The sequence below is a fragment of the Hibiscus syriacus genome, unplaced genomic scaffold (assembly GCF_006381635.1).
Source record: "Hibiscus syriacus cultivar Baekdansim isolate YM2019G1 unplaced genomic scaffold, ASM638163v2 tig00110984_pilon, whole genome shotgun sequence".
In the NCBI taxonomy this organism is placed as follows: domain Eukaryota; kingdom Viridiplantae; phylum Streptophyta; class Magnoliopsida; order Malvales; family Malvaceae; genus Hibiscus; species Hibiscus syriacus.
This window is the reverse complement of record NW_024062938.1, coordinates 984,564-1,002,873: the sequence shown is the minus strand read 5'-3', so window position 1 is coordinate 1,002,873 and position 18,310 is coordinate 984,564.

Sequence of the window (18,310 nt, the reverse complement as noted above, 5' to 3'; positions counted from 1 at the left end):
GTGAGAAGTTAAAATAGAGCAGGCACAAAAAGCCATTGTGGATTGTATCTTGCAAAACCAAAAAGACCTAGTTGACCAAATGGTATAAAAATTGGCTGGGCTCAACCAAGAAAGAGGCAAAGATAATATTTTCTCAACCAGAGGAACCTTTGAATGTGTGATGGCCCATTGATAACTCCCTAAAAAGATCACATTTTGGAACCTTTTCACTTAAGTTATTGAATGTCTAAGAGCCCATTTATGACCATATAGATGTATTTAGGATCATATAGTTGCATGTGGTGGAATTCAGTTTGCCGCGACATTTTATTTTTGTAATCATGCTCCTTTATAGGGAAGGTGTTTGTTTGGTGATGTGCAGAAATTGAGAGCAAGGAAAAGAAAAAGGGAAATACTGTGACATAAGGAAACTGCTGAGCAGAATGAAAATACCGAGTTGGATTGGCATTTCGAGAACGAAAAAAGTGAAATAAGATATTTTTTGAAGCCAGTTGTCCCTACTTTCACGTGACCTCTGACCAAGAGAGAGAAATCCGCCTCGAGGATCCGCCTGGAGGGATCAGCGCTGCTATAGCCAATCATGCTGAACCGCACTACCCTGCTGCAAATCATGTCTGTCTTTGAGCCTCTGTAATAGGATTATGCCGAGTACTCAGCTAACAACCCAGGTTGGATCAATGCAAGTTGCCCATCTGGATCACTGCAGGGGTTTACGCCAACCGATTTTGCCAGTGCATCTTCAATCTGTTGAGTCCCTTACTAGAGATAGCATAGGGCACCTTAGTAGACTCTGTCGGGCAGACAAGGCATAGAAGTAAGACCATTCTGAGAATTTGACTTAGGTTTTCCTTAGTGACTCCTATCACTCATTCCCATAGTAGTTTTCCGTGAGAGAAAAACAAAGTCCTATCAATTAAATCATGTATTTAGTACTCACACATAGCTTCTTTTCATCAAGCTAATGACGAGTCGATGTATGAATGTTGGGATCGATACAAATGATTGCTTCGCAAATGCTTGAATCATGGTTTTCAAGATTGGACACAAGTGGTGATGTTCTATAGTGGAGTAAATACACCCACAAGGATCGTGCTAGATGCCTCGGCAAATGGGTCATTACTAGACAAATCACTAGTAGAGGCATTTGATATTCTGGATAGGATTGCCACCAACGATTATCAATTTCTATCTACAAGGCTTAGACTTGAGCGAAAATCACATGGAGCTTTCGAGCTAGATTCTAAGGATAAGGTATCCGCCCAACTTGCTGCTATCACGAATATGTTAAAGAATTTGCAAAGGCCAAGCGAGGTGAGAGAAGTCATGGCACCTAATTCAACATGTTTATTATGCCATGGCAATCACAATGAGAGTGACTGTCCAACCAATCAAGAATCCATCAATTATATAGGCAACTTCACCCGAGGTAACAACAACCCCTATTCTAACACATATAATTATGGATGGCGTCAACATCCAAACTTTTCATAGGGAAATCAAGGAACCAGCAATGCTCATCAACCAGCTCAACAGTAGAATTTTAATGACTCCCAAGGTTTTCAATCGAATATGCAATGGTAATAATTCTAAGAAGGGAGGGTCATATTCATCTAACACCAGTTCTTTAGAGACCACAATGCAAGAATTCATAGCAACAACGAAGACCATACTGTAAGACCATGCGACCTCCATCAAAAACTAAGGAGCCCTACTTCAGAGCCACAGTTCGTCGTTGGGGGCGTTGGAGAGTCAGGTTGGTCAAATTGTTGTGGCATTACAAGAACGAAGACCAGGACATCTGCCGAGTGACACTAAAGTCACCAAACCTCATGGAAAAGAGCAATGCAATGTGCTAACTCTCTGAAGCGGTACACAAATTAATGTTGAATACAAGTTTGGGGGAAGGCCGAAGGATATTTTACCCCCTGTGACCATGCAAGCTGATCAAGAAGTACCAGTAGAAGAGAATAAAGATGAGGGTTCATCGAGTAAAGTGACTAAGGGGGCAAAAAAATTCCAAGGCAAATTTCATTCCCACTCTGTCTGTACAATAAGTCAGACCCATGTCTCCTTTTTCGCAAAGACTGAAGAAGCACAATGAGAATATTTAATTCAGAAACTTTGTTGACATTCTGAGTCAACTTCAAATCAATGTTCCTTTTCTTGAGGCTATGGAAAAATCCCTATATATGCTAAATTCTCAAGGAGATTGTTACCAAGAAAAGAAAGGCTGAGCAGTACGAGACAATTGCTACGGAAAAAGAATTTTGCTCTTCCTTAAGCAAGCTGCCACCTAAGAGACTTGAACCGAGCAATTTTATCATCCCATGTTCGATAGGAGACAAATTTGTTGAGAATATACTATGCGACCTTGGCTCAAGTGTGAACTTGATGCCTAAGTCAATTTTCGTGAAGATTGGGATAGGAAATGCGAGACCCACCTCTGTCATCTTGAAATTGGCCGATCGATCACATATTCGTCCCGAAGGGCGAATTGAAGATTTCATTGTGCGGGTTGACAAATTCGTTTTTCCAGTCAATTTTATGATTCTGGATTGAGGTCGATGCCACTGCACCCATAATCTTGGGGAGTCCATTCCTAGCTACCGGTCGTATTCTCATTAACTACGGGAGGGGTGAGCTGACTATGAGAGTGGCCGATCAACATGTCACTGTGAATGTCTTCCGATCTCTCAAATACATGGATGATTCTAAAGAATGCCAGAGCATTTTTAAAGTGGATACAGTAATTGCAAAAGAAGCAGATCAATTTTACCATGACAATTTCATTCAGCTAGATATTGATGAGAGGCTATTGTAAGGCTTAAAGGCCGAAGAGCCTAATGATTTTTCGTTCGAGGAACAACATGCTAGCTTCCTCAAAGCTAGCCCAGGTAAGCATTTTGAACCTTTGAATTTTGATGAATTTGTTCCTCCTAAGCCCTCACTACAGCATGCTCCTACCCTATAACTTAAGAACTTGCCACAACATCTTAAATATGCTTATATGGGTAGTAATGAAACGTTGCCTGTGATTATTTCCTATGCCCTTACTCCTAACTAAGAATGTAGTTTACTAAGTGTTTTGTCACAGTATAAAAGAGTGTTAGGATGGACGATGGTAGATCTGAAGGGAACAAGAAAGATGCCAAGCCTAGACTTATTAGGTGGATATTACTACTACAGGAGTTCGACTTATAGGTAATTGATAGGAAAGGTACTGAGAACCAGGTTGCAGATCATTTATCTAGGCTAGAAAGCATTTCAGAATGCCATGACATTTTTTATATTAAAGAAGAATTTCCTGATGAGAAAATTTTATATGCCACGACAATTCCGTGGTATGCTGACCTTGTTAATTTTCTTGTCAGTGGTATTTTTCCTTATGAATTGAATAATCAGGGTAAGAAGAAGTTCTATCATAATGCCAAGTTCTATTTTTGGGACGAGTCGTACTTGTTTAAACAATACGCCAATCAAATGATTCGATGATGTGTCCCTGAAGAAGAGCAACGAGACATCTTACACCATTGCCACACAGCACCATGCGGAGGGGATTTTGGAGGTACAAGGACTGCTACAAATGTCCTCCAATCAGGTTTATATTGGCCATCACTGTTTAAGGATGCCCATGAATTTTACAAAGCATGCGATAGATGCCAGCGCACTGGAAACATTTCCAGACGACACGAAATGTCATTGTAAAATATATTGGAGATAGAGCTCTTTGATCTTCTTTTGGAGATTTGTATATCTTGCTTGCGGTGGACTACGTATCTAAGTGGGTTGAAGCAATTGCTACACCAATGAATTACTCTAAGACGGTATTCAAGTTTATTCACAAGAACATCTTTGCTCGATTTGGGGTACCAAGAGCCATCATCAGTGACGATGACACCCACTTTGATAACAAGTTAATTACCAATGCATTATAAAAATATGGAGTGCGACATAAAATTGCCACGGCATATCACCCCCAAACTAATGGGCATGTTAAAGTGTCTAACATTGAAATCAAGCAAATCCTAGAGAAGGTGGTGAACCCTAGACAGAAATACTGGTCCTCGAAACTAGATGAAGCACTCTAGGCCTACCGAACGACATTCAAAACACCTCTAGGAATGTCGCCTTTCAAGATGGTATATGGAAACGCCTGTCACCTACTAGTAGAGTTAGAACATAAAGCATATTGGGCGATCAAGAAGCTGAACTTCGACACATAACTAGCTGGGGAGAAAATGTTGTTCGATCTGAATGAAATGGAAGAGTTTCGAGCACAAGCATATGAAAATACCAAGTTCTACAAAGAAAAAACCAAGAAATGGCATGATAGAATGCTTTTGAAACGGCATTTTCATGCTGACCAGCAAGTACTCTTGTTTAACTATAGACTCAAGCTCTTCCCTGGAAAACTGAAGTCACGATGGTCAGGGTCATTCGAAGTCCACCGTGTTTACCCTCATGGTACTGTAGATATCAAGAACATGGATGATGGGTCCATCTTTAAAGTCAATGGCCAGCGTTTGAAGGCTTACCAAGGAGTCTTGCTCATACGTGACAAGTCTGCACTTCTCATGCACGATGTTGATATTGGCCAAGCATCTTGATGATGCTGTGACATTTTAGATTCACTCATTTTCATAAATAATTTTACCTTGCTATTATTTTATTATATCTTCTTTTTAAGTAATTGTTTTTATTTTGTTTTTGTTGCAAGAACTATCCCACGCAGCCAGTACGTGAGGATGTACGATGAAAGCAAGTGAAATTTGGGCGGCAACAAGAAAAAAAAGGAGGGAAAACTATTTTCACTTTTTTAACTTTTACTTTTATATTAGGGTTAATCATTTTTACTTTTTCTTTTGTTTTCTTCCCGTCCATACCCCACCATCTCATTAAATATTCCCCCTAAAATCTTTATTTTGTTCTTATCTACTTTACTTTTTCACTTAACCTTAATTCTTCTTCTTCTTCCCTCCTTTGCACCGAAACCTCCATAGTCAACAAAAGCTTTAAGCTTACTCACTCTTTCTTTGTTTTGTGTTGTGATCATGGTATGGTCCCGTCCATCTACCTCCACTGCTGTCTCTCTACCCCGTTTCGTGGATGAAACCGCTCGCGATCGATTCCAAAACATCAAGAAATGTCGGGTATTCTTCGAGTTGGGATTTATCTTCTCCGATGAGGATGATGTCGACCTAGGTAGTGATGTGCTCGACATTGTCAACACACACAAGTGGAAAAAGTTGGCAAGCACCCTGTGAACGTAAATGCATCATTGGTGAAGGAATTCTATGCCAACATCACTGAGTTGAACCAACATGTCATTGTGGTTCATGGTATTTCCATTCGTTTTACTTCCACTACTATTAACCGCTATTTTAAGTTACAGGATATTGTTGACCACCACACCACTTTTGCGCACGAGGCCGACAATGAAACATACCAAGGCATTCTGGAAGACCTTTGTCTTCCCGATACACAATGGAATGCGTAGCAACTGAGCCGCAGGATGGTGGACTGAGATAGGTTGCTACCGCAAGTCAAGTTGTGGAATCACTTTATGAAGTACAAGCTTCTCCCCACTTCCCAAAACACCATCGTTTCTTGTCAGCGGAAGCTTCTGTTGCATTCAATTATATTCGGGCGTTCTATTGACGTAGGGAAAATTATTTTGGAACAAGTTCATATATGCCTTAAGAGACCTGCTAGTGCCTTAGTATTTTCGAATCTCATTACGGCTCTCTACTGTAAGAAGAAGGTGCCCGAGGAATAATTTGATGAGATTTTACTTGGCATCGCTGGTATTACCAAGGCCAAGATCCTTATGTTATTGGGCTTGAAGAAAGCCAAAGGAAATAAGAATGAGGCGACCACGTCTCACGCTGCTGCAACTCCACATACCAGGGCAAAACCAAATGCCCTGGAAGAGGTCTTTCAGCGTACTCAAGAGCATGTCGGGTAGCTGCCGACAAAATGATGACCTACTTTACCTACGCCAAGCGACGAGACGAATTCCTCACCAACGCTTTCTTAGAGATTCCCTCGCATACAAATGTCAATATCTCAGTCTTCCCTGAAACGCTCGTTCCACCAACTGAGAATGCCGAAGCATCTATAGATGTTCCCTATCCTGCCACTGAAGATACTCACCAACCAGCCAATGAAGAAGTTAACCAGACCGCTGATGAGGAAGAGCCTGTTGACCCTAATCCATTTCATATTATGTCACCAACTGAAAATCGAGAAGCCAACCTCCAACTCACATATGTTCCAGAATCCCCGTAATTTGTTGAACCCCTGGCGGTAGAACATCCTAACATGCCACAGCCCGTCGCGCCAATGGAGGAGGAGCACCCCGAAATACCACAACCCACTGAGTCAATGGAGAAGGAACGAGCTGATATGCCACGACAAGTTCCTTTACAAATGAGTAGACGCCGACTGAAGAAGGCTTCTAAGTGCAATGAGCCCCAGCTCTCAACCATCCCATAAGGTCCTAGTACTCCCCCTGCTGCACCAACATCTGACTCCGAACACTCCAGCCCTGCAAAACTGATAAAGTGCACCCGTCGCACGACCGCCACACCACCACACGCATGAAGTTAAGGTACCTTGTATTGCATTGCATTTAATTGCATGTAGTTTAATTTTCCTTAGTTTTTAGTAAGCATTAAGGACAATCCTTCTCTCAAGTTTAGGGGAGGTAAGGTTCTCAAATCATTGCATGATAGTATTAGTAAAATGAATATGTTATGACATTGGTAAGTATTTGAATAGTTTTCTGGAATTAATTAAGGATGCCCGATGATGAAGAATTCTTGATGGCTAGGATTGAATGTACATGACTGGTTGAGGATGATAGAACCAACTCTAAGACTTACTTCTTTGAAACCCTTGAATACACGATTGTATGTTTTCCATGCTTGAGAAACTTAGAATTTTTTTAAGAGAATTCTTAAATGACATGGCATAAAACTTTAAACGATGAAACCCACCATATCTTTTCAAAAAAAAATTGAAGTAGTTAATAAATGCCTCGGTATATCTGTAGAGGGACACTCTGCTATGCCATGGCATATGAGTAAATGAAAGTAGTCACGGGATGACTTTACCTGACTAGCTTGGGGTGGAAGGTATGCTCCCTTTCACCTATAGTTTGGGATGTTAGGTGTGATAGGCTGGCTCCCCTCGTAGCAGAATTAATGAAAGAAAAGAAAACAATGTGGGGGGTAAAATTTGTAAATGTCATGGAAAATTAAGAAAGCTTGCTTAGAAAATTTTTAGGTTTGTTAAGCATTGACTGGATACAAACACGCACACACCCACACAAAGAATCTTTCCCTAGGAGACAGTACTTGATTTCTTGAACTAGTCTAGCATGTTGAAGCCAAATGTGACGAGGGCTGAAATTTTATCTCATATAAATATTCTCCTTCTGAACTTGCCATGGTATTTTTTATTTTGCTTAGTATTATTCATTGCTTGAGGACAAGCAATAGCTTAAGTTTGGGGTGTGATAAATCCGTAAAAAGGTTATTTTTTGGGACCTTTTCACTTAAGTTATTGAATGTCTAAGAGCCTATTTAGGAGCATATAGATGCATTTAGGAGTATATAGTTGCACGTGGTGGAATTTGGTTTGCCGTAGCATTTTATTTTTATAATCAGTGCTGCTTTATGGGGAGGGTGTTTGTTTGGTGATGTACAAGAATTGAGAGCAAGGAAAAGAAAAAGAGAAATACCGTCACATAAGGAGACTACTGAACAGAATGAAAATGTCGAGTTGGATTGGCATTTCGAGAGCGAACAAAGTAAAAGAAGATATTTTTTTGAAGCCAATTGTCTCTACTTTCACGTGGCCTCTGACCAAGAGTGAGAAATCCGTCTCGAGGATCCTCCTAGAGGAATCAGCGCTGCTACAGTCGATCCTGCTGAACCGTGTTGCCCTGCTGCAGATCATGTCTGTCTTTGAGCCTCTGCAGCGGGATTATGCTGAGTACTCAGCTAGCAACCCATGCTGGATCAATGTCAGCTGCCCATCTAGACCACTGCCAGCTCTGTCTGATCCTCACGTGAATTAAGCATGGTTTAGGGTATCCTAGAAATTTTAACACCAAGTCATAGGGTTAATCTTCCCCTATAAATAGATGATGAAGCCACAATGGTATAGACTTTTGTTCCACGTCATTTTGAGCTTAAAAGTCAAAGGAAAAAGGTTTCACCTTTCTCCGTCAATCCTATTTGTCATGGCATTTCTCCGTGAAAAGCTTAAGGGAGTGGCGTTCTAGGCGTCTGAGAGGAGCTAGTTCGCTGGGGGCAGTTCGTGGTGGCCGAGGGAAGCTCCGGCAGTGCACGTCGAAGGCTTTTCCTTCTTCCCTTTGCTATTTGCTTTCATATTTTATCATTTGGATTGTAAGGAAATAGATTAACTTACTTTGTTCTTGTTTATTTCGAACCCCACCATGAAATAATCCTATTTGGTGGGAGTTCATTTTGGATATTTATGTTTTACTTCAATGAATGGTTGTCTTTCTATGCTATAATCTATTTTGTTTATGAAGCTTAGTGGCTTAAAGTTGTAGGAGCTATGAAAGTAGCCATTCTTTATGAGATTACTTAGGGTTTGAGAGAATATCTAGGTAGCACATCCTTAGTGTTCGAGAGAAACTAGGGAGGAACCGTATAAGCAAGGGGTTCTAGGTAGTAACTAAGCCTAATCCACTTTAGAGATAAGGCTATGATTGCATTCGACTAAAAGGAGTTGTGCATAAACGATAGGTTAGATGTTAATGATGCCACAAAAAGGTATTGCCGAGACATATCATGTTATCTGGACCAATAGGATCACTGTAGGGGTTTACGCCAACCGGTTTTGCCAGGGCATCTTCAATCTATTGAGTCCCTTACTAGAGATAGCATAGGCCACCTTAGTAGACTCTGTCTGGCAGACAAGGTATAGAAGTAAGACCATTCTGAGAAGTAGACTTAGGTTTTCCTTAGTGACTCCTATCACTCATTCCCATAGTAGCTTGTCGTGTGAGAAAAACAAAGTCCTATCAATTAAATCCCGTATTTGCATTTTATTTTGCCTTGACATTTCCATTTGTTTGTACTCAATACAATTTAATTTTCCAAGATATTTCCATCCAATTTGCCAAGACATATCCATTTGCTACCATATTACCTTCATTCCATTTCCACCACATCCATCTCAATTTGCCACAACATTATCATTTGTACATACCATCACTAACTTTACTTAGGTGACAAAGTAAAGTGCTTTGATAGAACTTATCAATTTCCTCCAATCCCTGTGGAGACAATACTCTTATCAACACCAAGTCATAGGGTTAATCTTCCCCTATAAATAGATGATGAAGCCACAATGGTATAGACTTTTGTTCCACGTCATTTTGAGCTTAAAAGTCAAAGGAAAAAGGTTTCACCTTTCTCCGTCAATCCTATTTGTCATGGCATTTCTCCGTGAAAAGCTTAAGGGAGTGGCGTTCTAGGCGTCTGAGAGGAGCTAGTTCGCTGGGGGCAGTTCGTGGTGGCCGAGGGAAGCTCCGGCAGTGCACGTCGAAGGCTTTTCCTTCTTCCCTTTGCTATTTGCTTTCATATTTTATCATTTGGATTGTAAGGAATAGATTAACTTACTTTGTTCTTGTTTATTTCGAACCCCACCATGAAATAATCCTATTTGGTGGGAGTTCATTTTGGATATTTATGTTTTACTTCAATGAATGGTTGTCTTTCTATGCTATAATCTATTTTGTTTATGAAGCTTAGTGGCTTAAAGTTGTAGGAGCTATGAAAGTAGCCATTCTTTATGAGATTACTTAGGGTTTGAGAGAATATCTAGGTAGCACATCCTTAGTGTTCGAGAGAAACTAGGGAGGAACCGTATAAGCAAGGGGTTCTAGGTAGTAACTAAGCCTAATCCACTTTAGAGATAAGGCTATGATTGCATTCGACTAAAAGGAGTTGTGCATAAACGATAGGTTAGATGTTAATGATGCCACAAAAAGGTATTGCCGAGACATATCATGTTATCTGGACCAATAGGATCACTGTAGGGGTTTACGCCAACCGGTTTTGCCAGGGCATCTTCAATCTATTGAGTCCCTTACTAGAGATAGCATAGGCCACCTTAGTAGACTCTGTCTGGCAGACAAGGTATAGAAGTAAGACCATTCTGAGAAGTAGACTTAGGTTTTCCTTAGTGACTCCTATCACTCATTCCCATAGTAGCTTGTCGTGTGAGAAAAACAAAGTCCTATCAATTAAATCCCGTATTTGCATTTTATTTTGCCTTGACATTTCCATTTGTTTGTACTCAATACAATTTAATTTTCCAAGATATTTCCATCCAATTTGCCAAGACATATCCATTTGCTACAATATTACCTTCATTCCATTTCCACCACATCCATCTCAATTTGCCACAACATTATCATTTGTACATACCATCACTAACTTTACTTAGGTGACAAAGTAAAGTGCTTTGATAGAACTTATCAATTTCCTCCAATCCCTGTGGAGACAATACTCACTTATCACTGTATTACTTGTTCGATTGTGTATACTTGCACATATATCTGCACCCATATTTAGTACTCACACAGAGCGGACACCCATGCTAATCAACCAATACTCATTTCGCTTCACAAACTTCCAAGCCACCAAGTAGGCTTATCTGCCACTAAAACTCGAGCCACCATGTTAAATCGTCGGGGTAATTCTACTGATCATAACATATCCACTCCTGAGGCAACAGAACTAGTCTAGTTCCTGACTTGGTGTTCTTGTCCAAATTCAAGATGCTCGAGTTTGAAAAGTACAATTGAACTAGTTTCCCTAATGTCCATCTCACGATGTTTATTCAAAAAATAACTGGGTACACCAATAATGATCAGATGTTAATCCATTGATTCCAAGATAGTTTGACTGGACCCACTTCTAGGTGGTATAATCAACTGAGTTGTACTCAATTCCTCTCTTGGAAGGATTTGGCTAGTGCCTTTCTGGGTCAATACAAACACATGACTGATATGGCTCCTGATCGAACAACGCTGTAAAATATGGAGATGAGAAGAGATGAGAGCTTTCGAAAATATGCACAACGATGGAGGGATATCGCATCTCAAGTGCATCCACCAATGATTGAAAGAGAGTTCATCACTCTATTCATCGACACATTGAAGTCTCCATCTATCAACTACATGATAGGAGCTGCCACTACGAGTTTCTCTGACATCATCATGTATAGAGAAATGATCGAAAGAGCTGTCAAGAATGGCCAGATAAGAAGCACTAGCAGTACTGACATTAAAGAAAGAACTGAGATTAACATAGTGGGATTCTATTTAGCCAATCAAGGGACTAGACCTCATAATGTCTTCCGTGAAAAGACTTGTATCAATCCAATCCCAGTGACGTATGGAGAATTACTCCCAACGCTAGTTGATAAGAACCTTGTGACTCTGGTTCAATCCAAACCAAGAGAGGCCCCATATCCTGAAGGTCATGATGTTAATGCCATATGCAGCTATCATATTGGGAGCTCATGGCACACCACTGAGAATTCTGGGACATTGAAGTGCAAGGTTCAAGATTTGATCGATTCAGGGGTATTGACATTCAATGTGTAACGGGGCATTTGAATCATGAGCAAGTTGGGGCATCCATCTGGAATTTTGTTGCACTCTCATTCAAAAGTGTGTCATCTTGTTTGAACTTAATTTTCTTTTTATTCTTATGTTTAAATGTTTATAAGTCTCTTGACGTTCGAACATTTTAAATAAAATGTTTCATTCTGAGGAATTGAGCAATGAGCAAATTCCAATCTTGAAATTCCTTGAATATCATTTTAATTAAAAGCTTTTTAATAATTAAGGTTGTAAATCTTTGACAAATGACAAGATTGAACTCCTGTAAAATAAGAACCCCAATCCTATTCCAGATGAAAACCAGAATACATACCCTTCTCTTGCTGGGACCAAGCTAACTATATGCTACCATAGACAGTTAATCAGGGTTTGGCATTCATGGTATGTGTTAAGAGTAGACAAAATGAGGCAACTAACACATGATATTACAAAACTAATTGGTTTCTACTTATGTTAATGACATTCAATGATGATCATGATCTTCTCATATGGAATGGTCAAGTAAGCGAATCTAGTTTAGATCAGTTTCTTGGGAATTGAACTCTAACGATGAGAATTTCTAACCTTCAACAAACAATGGGACTATAACAGGTTCTCCTTGGCAAGCTTAAGAAATAGAATATGTATACCCGTAATATATATATGTATGTATGTATGTATGTATACAATAAAGCTAAGCTATTCCGCTAAAGCAATTAGTTATAGAAGAAACTCAAAGGCCTTGGCTTTATGAATAGATTACATTCAAACCATGACATTGATCCGGTACTTGGCAATTCGGTGTATGCTTCACTGTGATTGTCAAGTCGAAGACTTTGTAACGACATGAATCCTTCAACCAGCCGAACAAAGGCAATTATAAAATAGATGTATAATAAAGTTGAATTCAGCTAGCCAAACAATGGCAAATTAAGTCAAATTAACTAAAAAATGAGTTTCGGTGAATATGGACTAAGGGAGTTAAGGAAAACCTGTTATAGTTGAACTCACACGAGCACTCAAAAATATCATTTTTAGATCGATATTTCTGCACTACCTTGACTAGAGGAGTCTACGAAGCTTGAACAAATGGAAGATTTCAGAGAACTGAAACAAAAGTGTTCTAAAGAGTCTAGTAATTGACTATGCTAGTTGCGACATTTTGTCCGCCTCCGATCAAAATGTCAAACCAAGAAAAAGGGGAGCGTCATGATCTTCACAATGACCAAATCGATGAAACAAACCTCTAAATGTAGGTACTCTAACCTCAAAACCAACCTGTCAATCTTGATATTTGTCAAAGATTTGAAACTATCAAAGATTAAAAGAGCATTTAATTATTTTGATATCCAATGAACACCTGTTTTATAATTTGTTTCAATTATGAAACTTAGAATGAGGTAATATTTTTTCAATTTTTTTTTGATATTTTTCAAAATTTTGAAAATTCAAAGGAAGAAAAGCATTTTCATATAAGATAAGTTCTCTAGAAGTATCTTAGAATTCAACGAATATCCCTCCAAAGCTCAGGATCGAAGCTGGGGTAAAAGAAGCCAAATTTTTTGGTAAAATTTGATGGGGCAAAGAAAACAAATTGTCTTAGGTCGAGGTTTGCAAGAGTACTCACTGGTGGAAATGAAGACAAACTGAATCAAACAAAGAATGAAGACTGCTCACGCAACCATTCCACTCACAGATCAACATATGCATACATCAATGTATACCTACATGACATATGAAATTTGCATCTTTGCATTCATTATCATGTGCAATAAAGACTTTAAGTTTTCCTCTTTTGAGGACAAATTCAATAAAACATCAAATAAATTTCATTTTGGCATCCATCATAACATCCAAGATAATCAGTAAAAAATGCATCATTTCAATTTTTCAAGAAATAAAAGCTTAGAAATGACAAGATATCTTCAACCTAAAAGAATAATGACACCCACAGATTTGACTTCCTGAAGTCAACAATCAGATCTTCTGAAGACATTTCCTCAACATGCAAGAACAAGCAGACTGTCTATCACCTGTGAGGGTGTTTTAGTCGAAACAAAATTTTGTCTCGCTTGAGACAATTTCTCTCAAAACAAATTTTGTCTCACTTGAGACAGTTTCTCTCGGAATACAAATTTCAAAGTTGTTTTACTTGAAACAAAGTTAATCTCACTTGATATTTTCAAAACCGATTCGTCTCGCTTGAGATAATTTCCCCTTACAAATTCTGAAATTGTTTCACTTGAAACAAAATTTATAATCTTTGAGTCTATTTCTGTTGAAACAAATTTTGTCTCCCTTGAGACCATTTCTCATGAAACACTGATCTTTGAGATCGTTTCCCTCGAAACGAATTTTGTCTCTCTTGAGACAGTTTCTCTTGGAACATATCATCTTTGAGTTTGTTTCCCTTGAAACAAGTTTGTCTCTCTTGAGACGGTTTTTCTTGAAACAAAAATCCCTAAAGATGGCCTACTATCCTCATCGCGTAGGAACCGTGTCATCCTCCGACCAGATCTCATCATCATGTAGGAGTCGTGTCACCCTTAGATAACCAGTCATCCTCATCACGTATGAACCATGTTATCATCCCTAAAGATGGTATGCCATCCTCGTCACGTAGGAATCGTGTCATCCACCGACCATATCTCCTCATCATATAGGAGTCGTGTCACCCTTAGACGACCAGAACTCTTCATCACGTATGAGCAGTGTCATACCCACCAACAAACATATCAAATTTCTAAGCAAAAAAAAAAAACCGGACAAAAAATGGTTGTCTTTTTCGTCTTTACCCTATTCTTGTTAACACAAGAATGTGCAAAGAGGGACATCTGTAGACACCCATTTTTGTCCGGGTCTAAAAAAATATTATTTTTTATTATTATTATTATTACATTTTTTTGTAGGACAACCCATCTATCAATAACCCAATTACAAATAACCCGACAAGCCCATACCTGAAGCCCACTCAGCAGACCCAATTACAAACCGGTTCAAGCCTAACAAATACATAAGACTCAGCCCAATTAGGGTTTCTTCTCTTCAGCTACTCAGCGCTGCCCTGGATTCTAGCCGTTAGATCAGATTTGATTCAACGGTTTAAGATGACCTAGATTAGGGTTTTAACCCTAATTTTCATCCAGTAATTACCGACGAGGGATATGGACAGTTCAATAGCGCGTGTGTAACTCTTCAACTCCCCAGCCACGTAAGTCATCGTCTATTACCTCCGATAGCCTCTGACACCGATGTTATCACCTACAATGACCAAGTCCATCAAACAGTGGAAAAACAGATAAAATCAGGAAAAAATCCAAACATATCCCTCAAATCTTATCCTATAATCTAGGGTATCATTTCCCTACCAAGTGAGCACTCAAATCCATAAAAGCCATCAGACATGCAAGATAAGGACAAAGGGAAGAGAAGGGGCCAGTTTTCAGGGATAAAAAATACTGAGAGATCAGGGAAAGAGAATTGAATAAAAAAGAGAGAGAAAAAACCGAAAAAAAAACTAAAAACATACATCCCATTCAAACAAAACATCGAAAAAAAAGAGAAAGGGAAAGTAAGTAACATACCTCAGTCAAAGCATCGAAGATTCCAAAGGTCGCTGAAGTCGTATTTTCGAGAGGTAAATCTGTAGATCTAGGATGCTAGGGTCTTGTTTAGGCAAAAGGGAGTTGGGTTTTGAGTGGAGGGGGTTGAGAGGTTTCTTTTGATAGTGTTTGGGTCACTCCGACCACCGTGGACTGTCGTGCGTCGCCGTGAGCGCCACCAGCGACGACAAACTTTCTCTCTTCCAATGAGAAAGTTAAGAGAGTTTTGAGAACTCTCTCTCTCTCTTCTCTCGTCTCAAATTGAAGCAGATGTGGAAAATGGCTTGATTTTAGCCATGCTTCGCCCTTATATTTGGCCACGCTTCGCCCTTATATTTGGCCACGCTTCGCCCTTATATTTGGCCACGCCTCGCCCTTATATTTGGCCACCAAAACGACGTAGTTTTGCTATCCCCGTGTTTTTTTTGAAATTGTAGGGAAAATACCACGTTTGGTCCCCCATACTTTGTAATCTTTTTGTTTAATCATCAAATGAAATTTTAATGTTTTGTTTTAGGCACTTATTTTTTTCATTTATATTTAAGTCATCGTGTTCTGTATTATGCCTTTATTGTAAATATTTGACTTTGGTCACAATATTTGTGATTATTTCATTTTGGTCACTGATTTCATGTGCTGTGTGTGTATTTAAGATTAATTGTTATTTGCTCCTCCATGTTTCTGGTTTATCTTATTTTAATCTGTAAACATTATTTTTGGGTTATTTTCATTTCTAGTCCTTATATTATTTAATATTTATTATCTAGGCTCTAGTTTATTTGTTTTTGCTATTTTAATCCTTTAAATTTCTATTTTTTCTATTTTAGTCCTTTAAATTTCTATTTTTGCTATTTTAGTCCTTTAAGTTTTTGTAATTTTTATTTTGGTCCCATAAATCATTGAATGAAATTATTTTTATCGTTTATATTCTAATATGTAATATTATCTAATGTGTATTCTAGTCCTTTATATTTAATATATTTTACATATTGTGTAATTATTTGTATTATATTAAATAAATATGATTGCCTTTATTTGTTGTAAATATTTTATTTCGCATATTTCCATTCCTATTTATTTTCATTTTATTTCTTTATTTAAATATATTATCCAAATATTTTCAAGAATACGTATTTGTAGAACGAGCGTAGACAGTATCACTTGATCGAAGTGGTACAATTTGATACGACGTTCAAACGAAATGAGACTTGAAATAAATCTAATTTATTTTACTAATTAAATCTCTTATGATTCAATTTGTTTTTATATAGCAATTTAGTTTATGCAAAGGTCGATAGTCAATTTCTATTAGATTCGCATTTTTTTTCAAAATCAACAAGGAGGGAATATTCTTTACGGATAAGAAATAGACGAGATAGCTTTCCCGATGGAGGATTGCTAACCTCGAGATTTCTTTCCAAGTTAAAGAATTTTCTCTAATTAATTAATTCGAAGAAAATTTTTCGATAAACAAATCATATTTTAACTTTATATTCGATTCACAATTTCCACCGTTACGACAAAGTGTAAGCGACACATTACCAATTTTGGACGTTGTGTGGGTGTTAATCCTTCCCCACGCATAATCGACTCCCGGATCCGTAAAATCAGATTTTTGGTAAACGCATACCAACTTTTGTCTTAAAAACGGTTTTTCTTAAAATTGTTTTAAAAAGACGTTTTTAGGTATTCGACCTACCTAGCCCAAAGGTCGATGGCAACTCTTATTAAATTTAATACAAATCAATTCAAAACCACCAATTTTTCAAAATAAAGTCATAATCATTTTTTAAAATAATATTTAACTATTTTATAAAAAATGGTTATGACACGTATAATTTTTTATACAGAAGATGCAATTTTTTTTGAAAGTGTTGAGATAATTCCGGGTTATGCCTTGGATGGCCATAGAGACGAACGTAAGATTTTATGTCAGATGACAAACTTCTAAAACTTTAAAAGGAAACGAATTTACAAAATTCTTGTGAAGTAAAAACAATTGAAAATACGATAACTAAAATATATACTAATTTAAAATTTTCAAGGAACGATTACTCTACCCATCTTCTTCGATCCATCCTTGATTGTCATGAATAGGTCTTTTGTTTTTGAACGTCAGCAAAAAAGGGTTTTTTTAGGACAGCAAAAAAGGTTGAATTGAGGGTGGAGGTCAATCAGAATAAAGAAAGACCATCTTTGAGTTGAAGAGTTTTCGATCACAGACAAATCAGTGTTCAAAGTTGCGAGTTTGTGAAGCTAATGACATTACATTTCTTTAATACGCATAAAAATATCTTAATTAGATTTCTGAAGTGTTTAAAATCATATATTTGTATTTGTTCAACATTTAGATATTGACATATTTGTAAATGTATAAAAATTATATATATTTGATATTAAATCGAATTTAAATTCAATTAGTGTTTATTTAATTATTCTATTGATCTATTTCTACTTTAGATTCTCAGATTAATTTTATTTTATTGATAAGTACATGCAATTACCAAAAGATAGATTGCAAACGAATTGTGTTAAAGTTATTTTGTCAACATGACATCAGTATTTTATATATTTTTATGTTGGTATTGATGGTATTTATCTTTCATTGTCGATATTTGTGTTTGTTTGTATTTATCGTGTCGAAATTGTCTGAATGGATATTTCTTCTTTTTTGTATGATTCTATTTTTTTTAGTGACTAATTTCTTTACTTTAATGATTTTAGGAAAAATAATTAATTATTATGATTTAGGGTTATTTTGACATTGCTTTTAAAAAAATACCGTGAAAATAGTGATTTTAAAAAATATGTTAGATTGTGTAGTTTAAAATATTAATGTTTAAGATTGTTGTCAATATATGCTTTTAAGTAATTAAATATCTATTATTCTTAAAAATATAAAAGAAGATAAATGAGATTTTAAAAAAATGCTTTCAGGGGGCTGAAAATTTTAAACCACTTTGGTGTTTAGGGTAATACAAAACAAAGTATTAGTCTATTCTAATTTTACAGATTCTTTTTGTAATTTTATTGGGTTTTTATTTAAAAAATTAATATT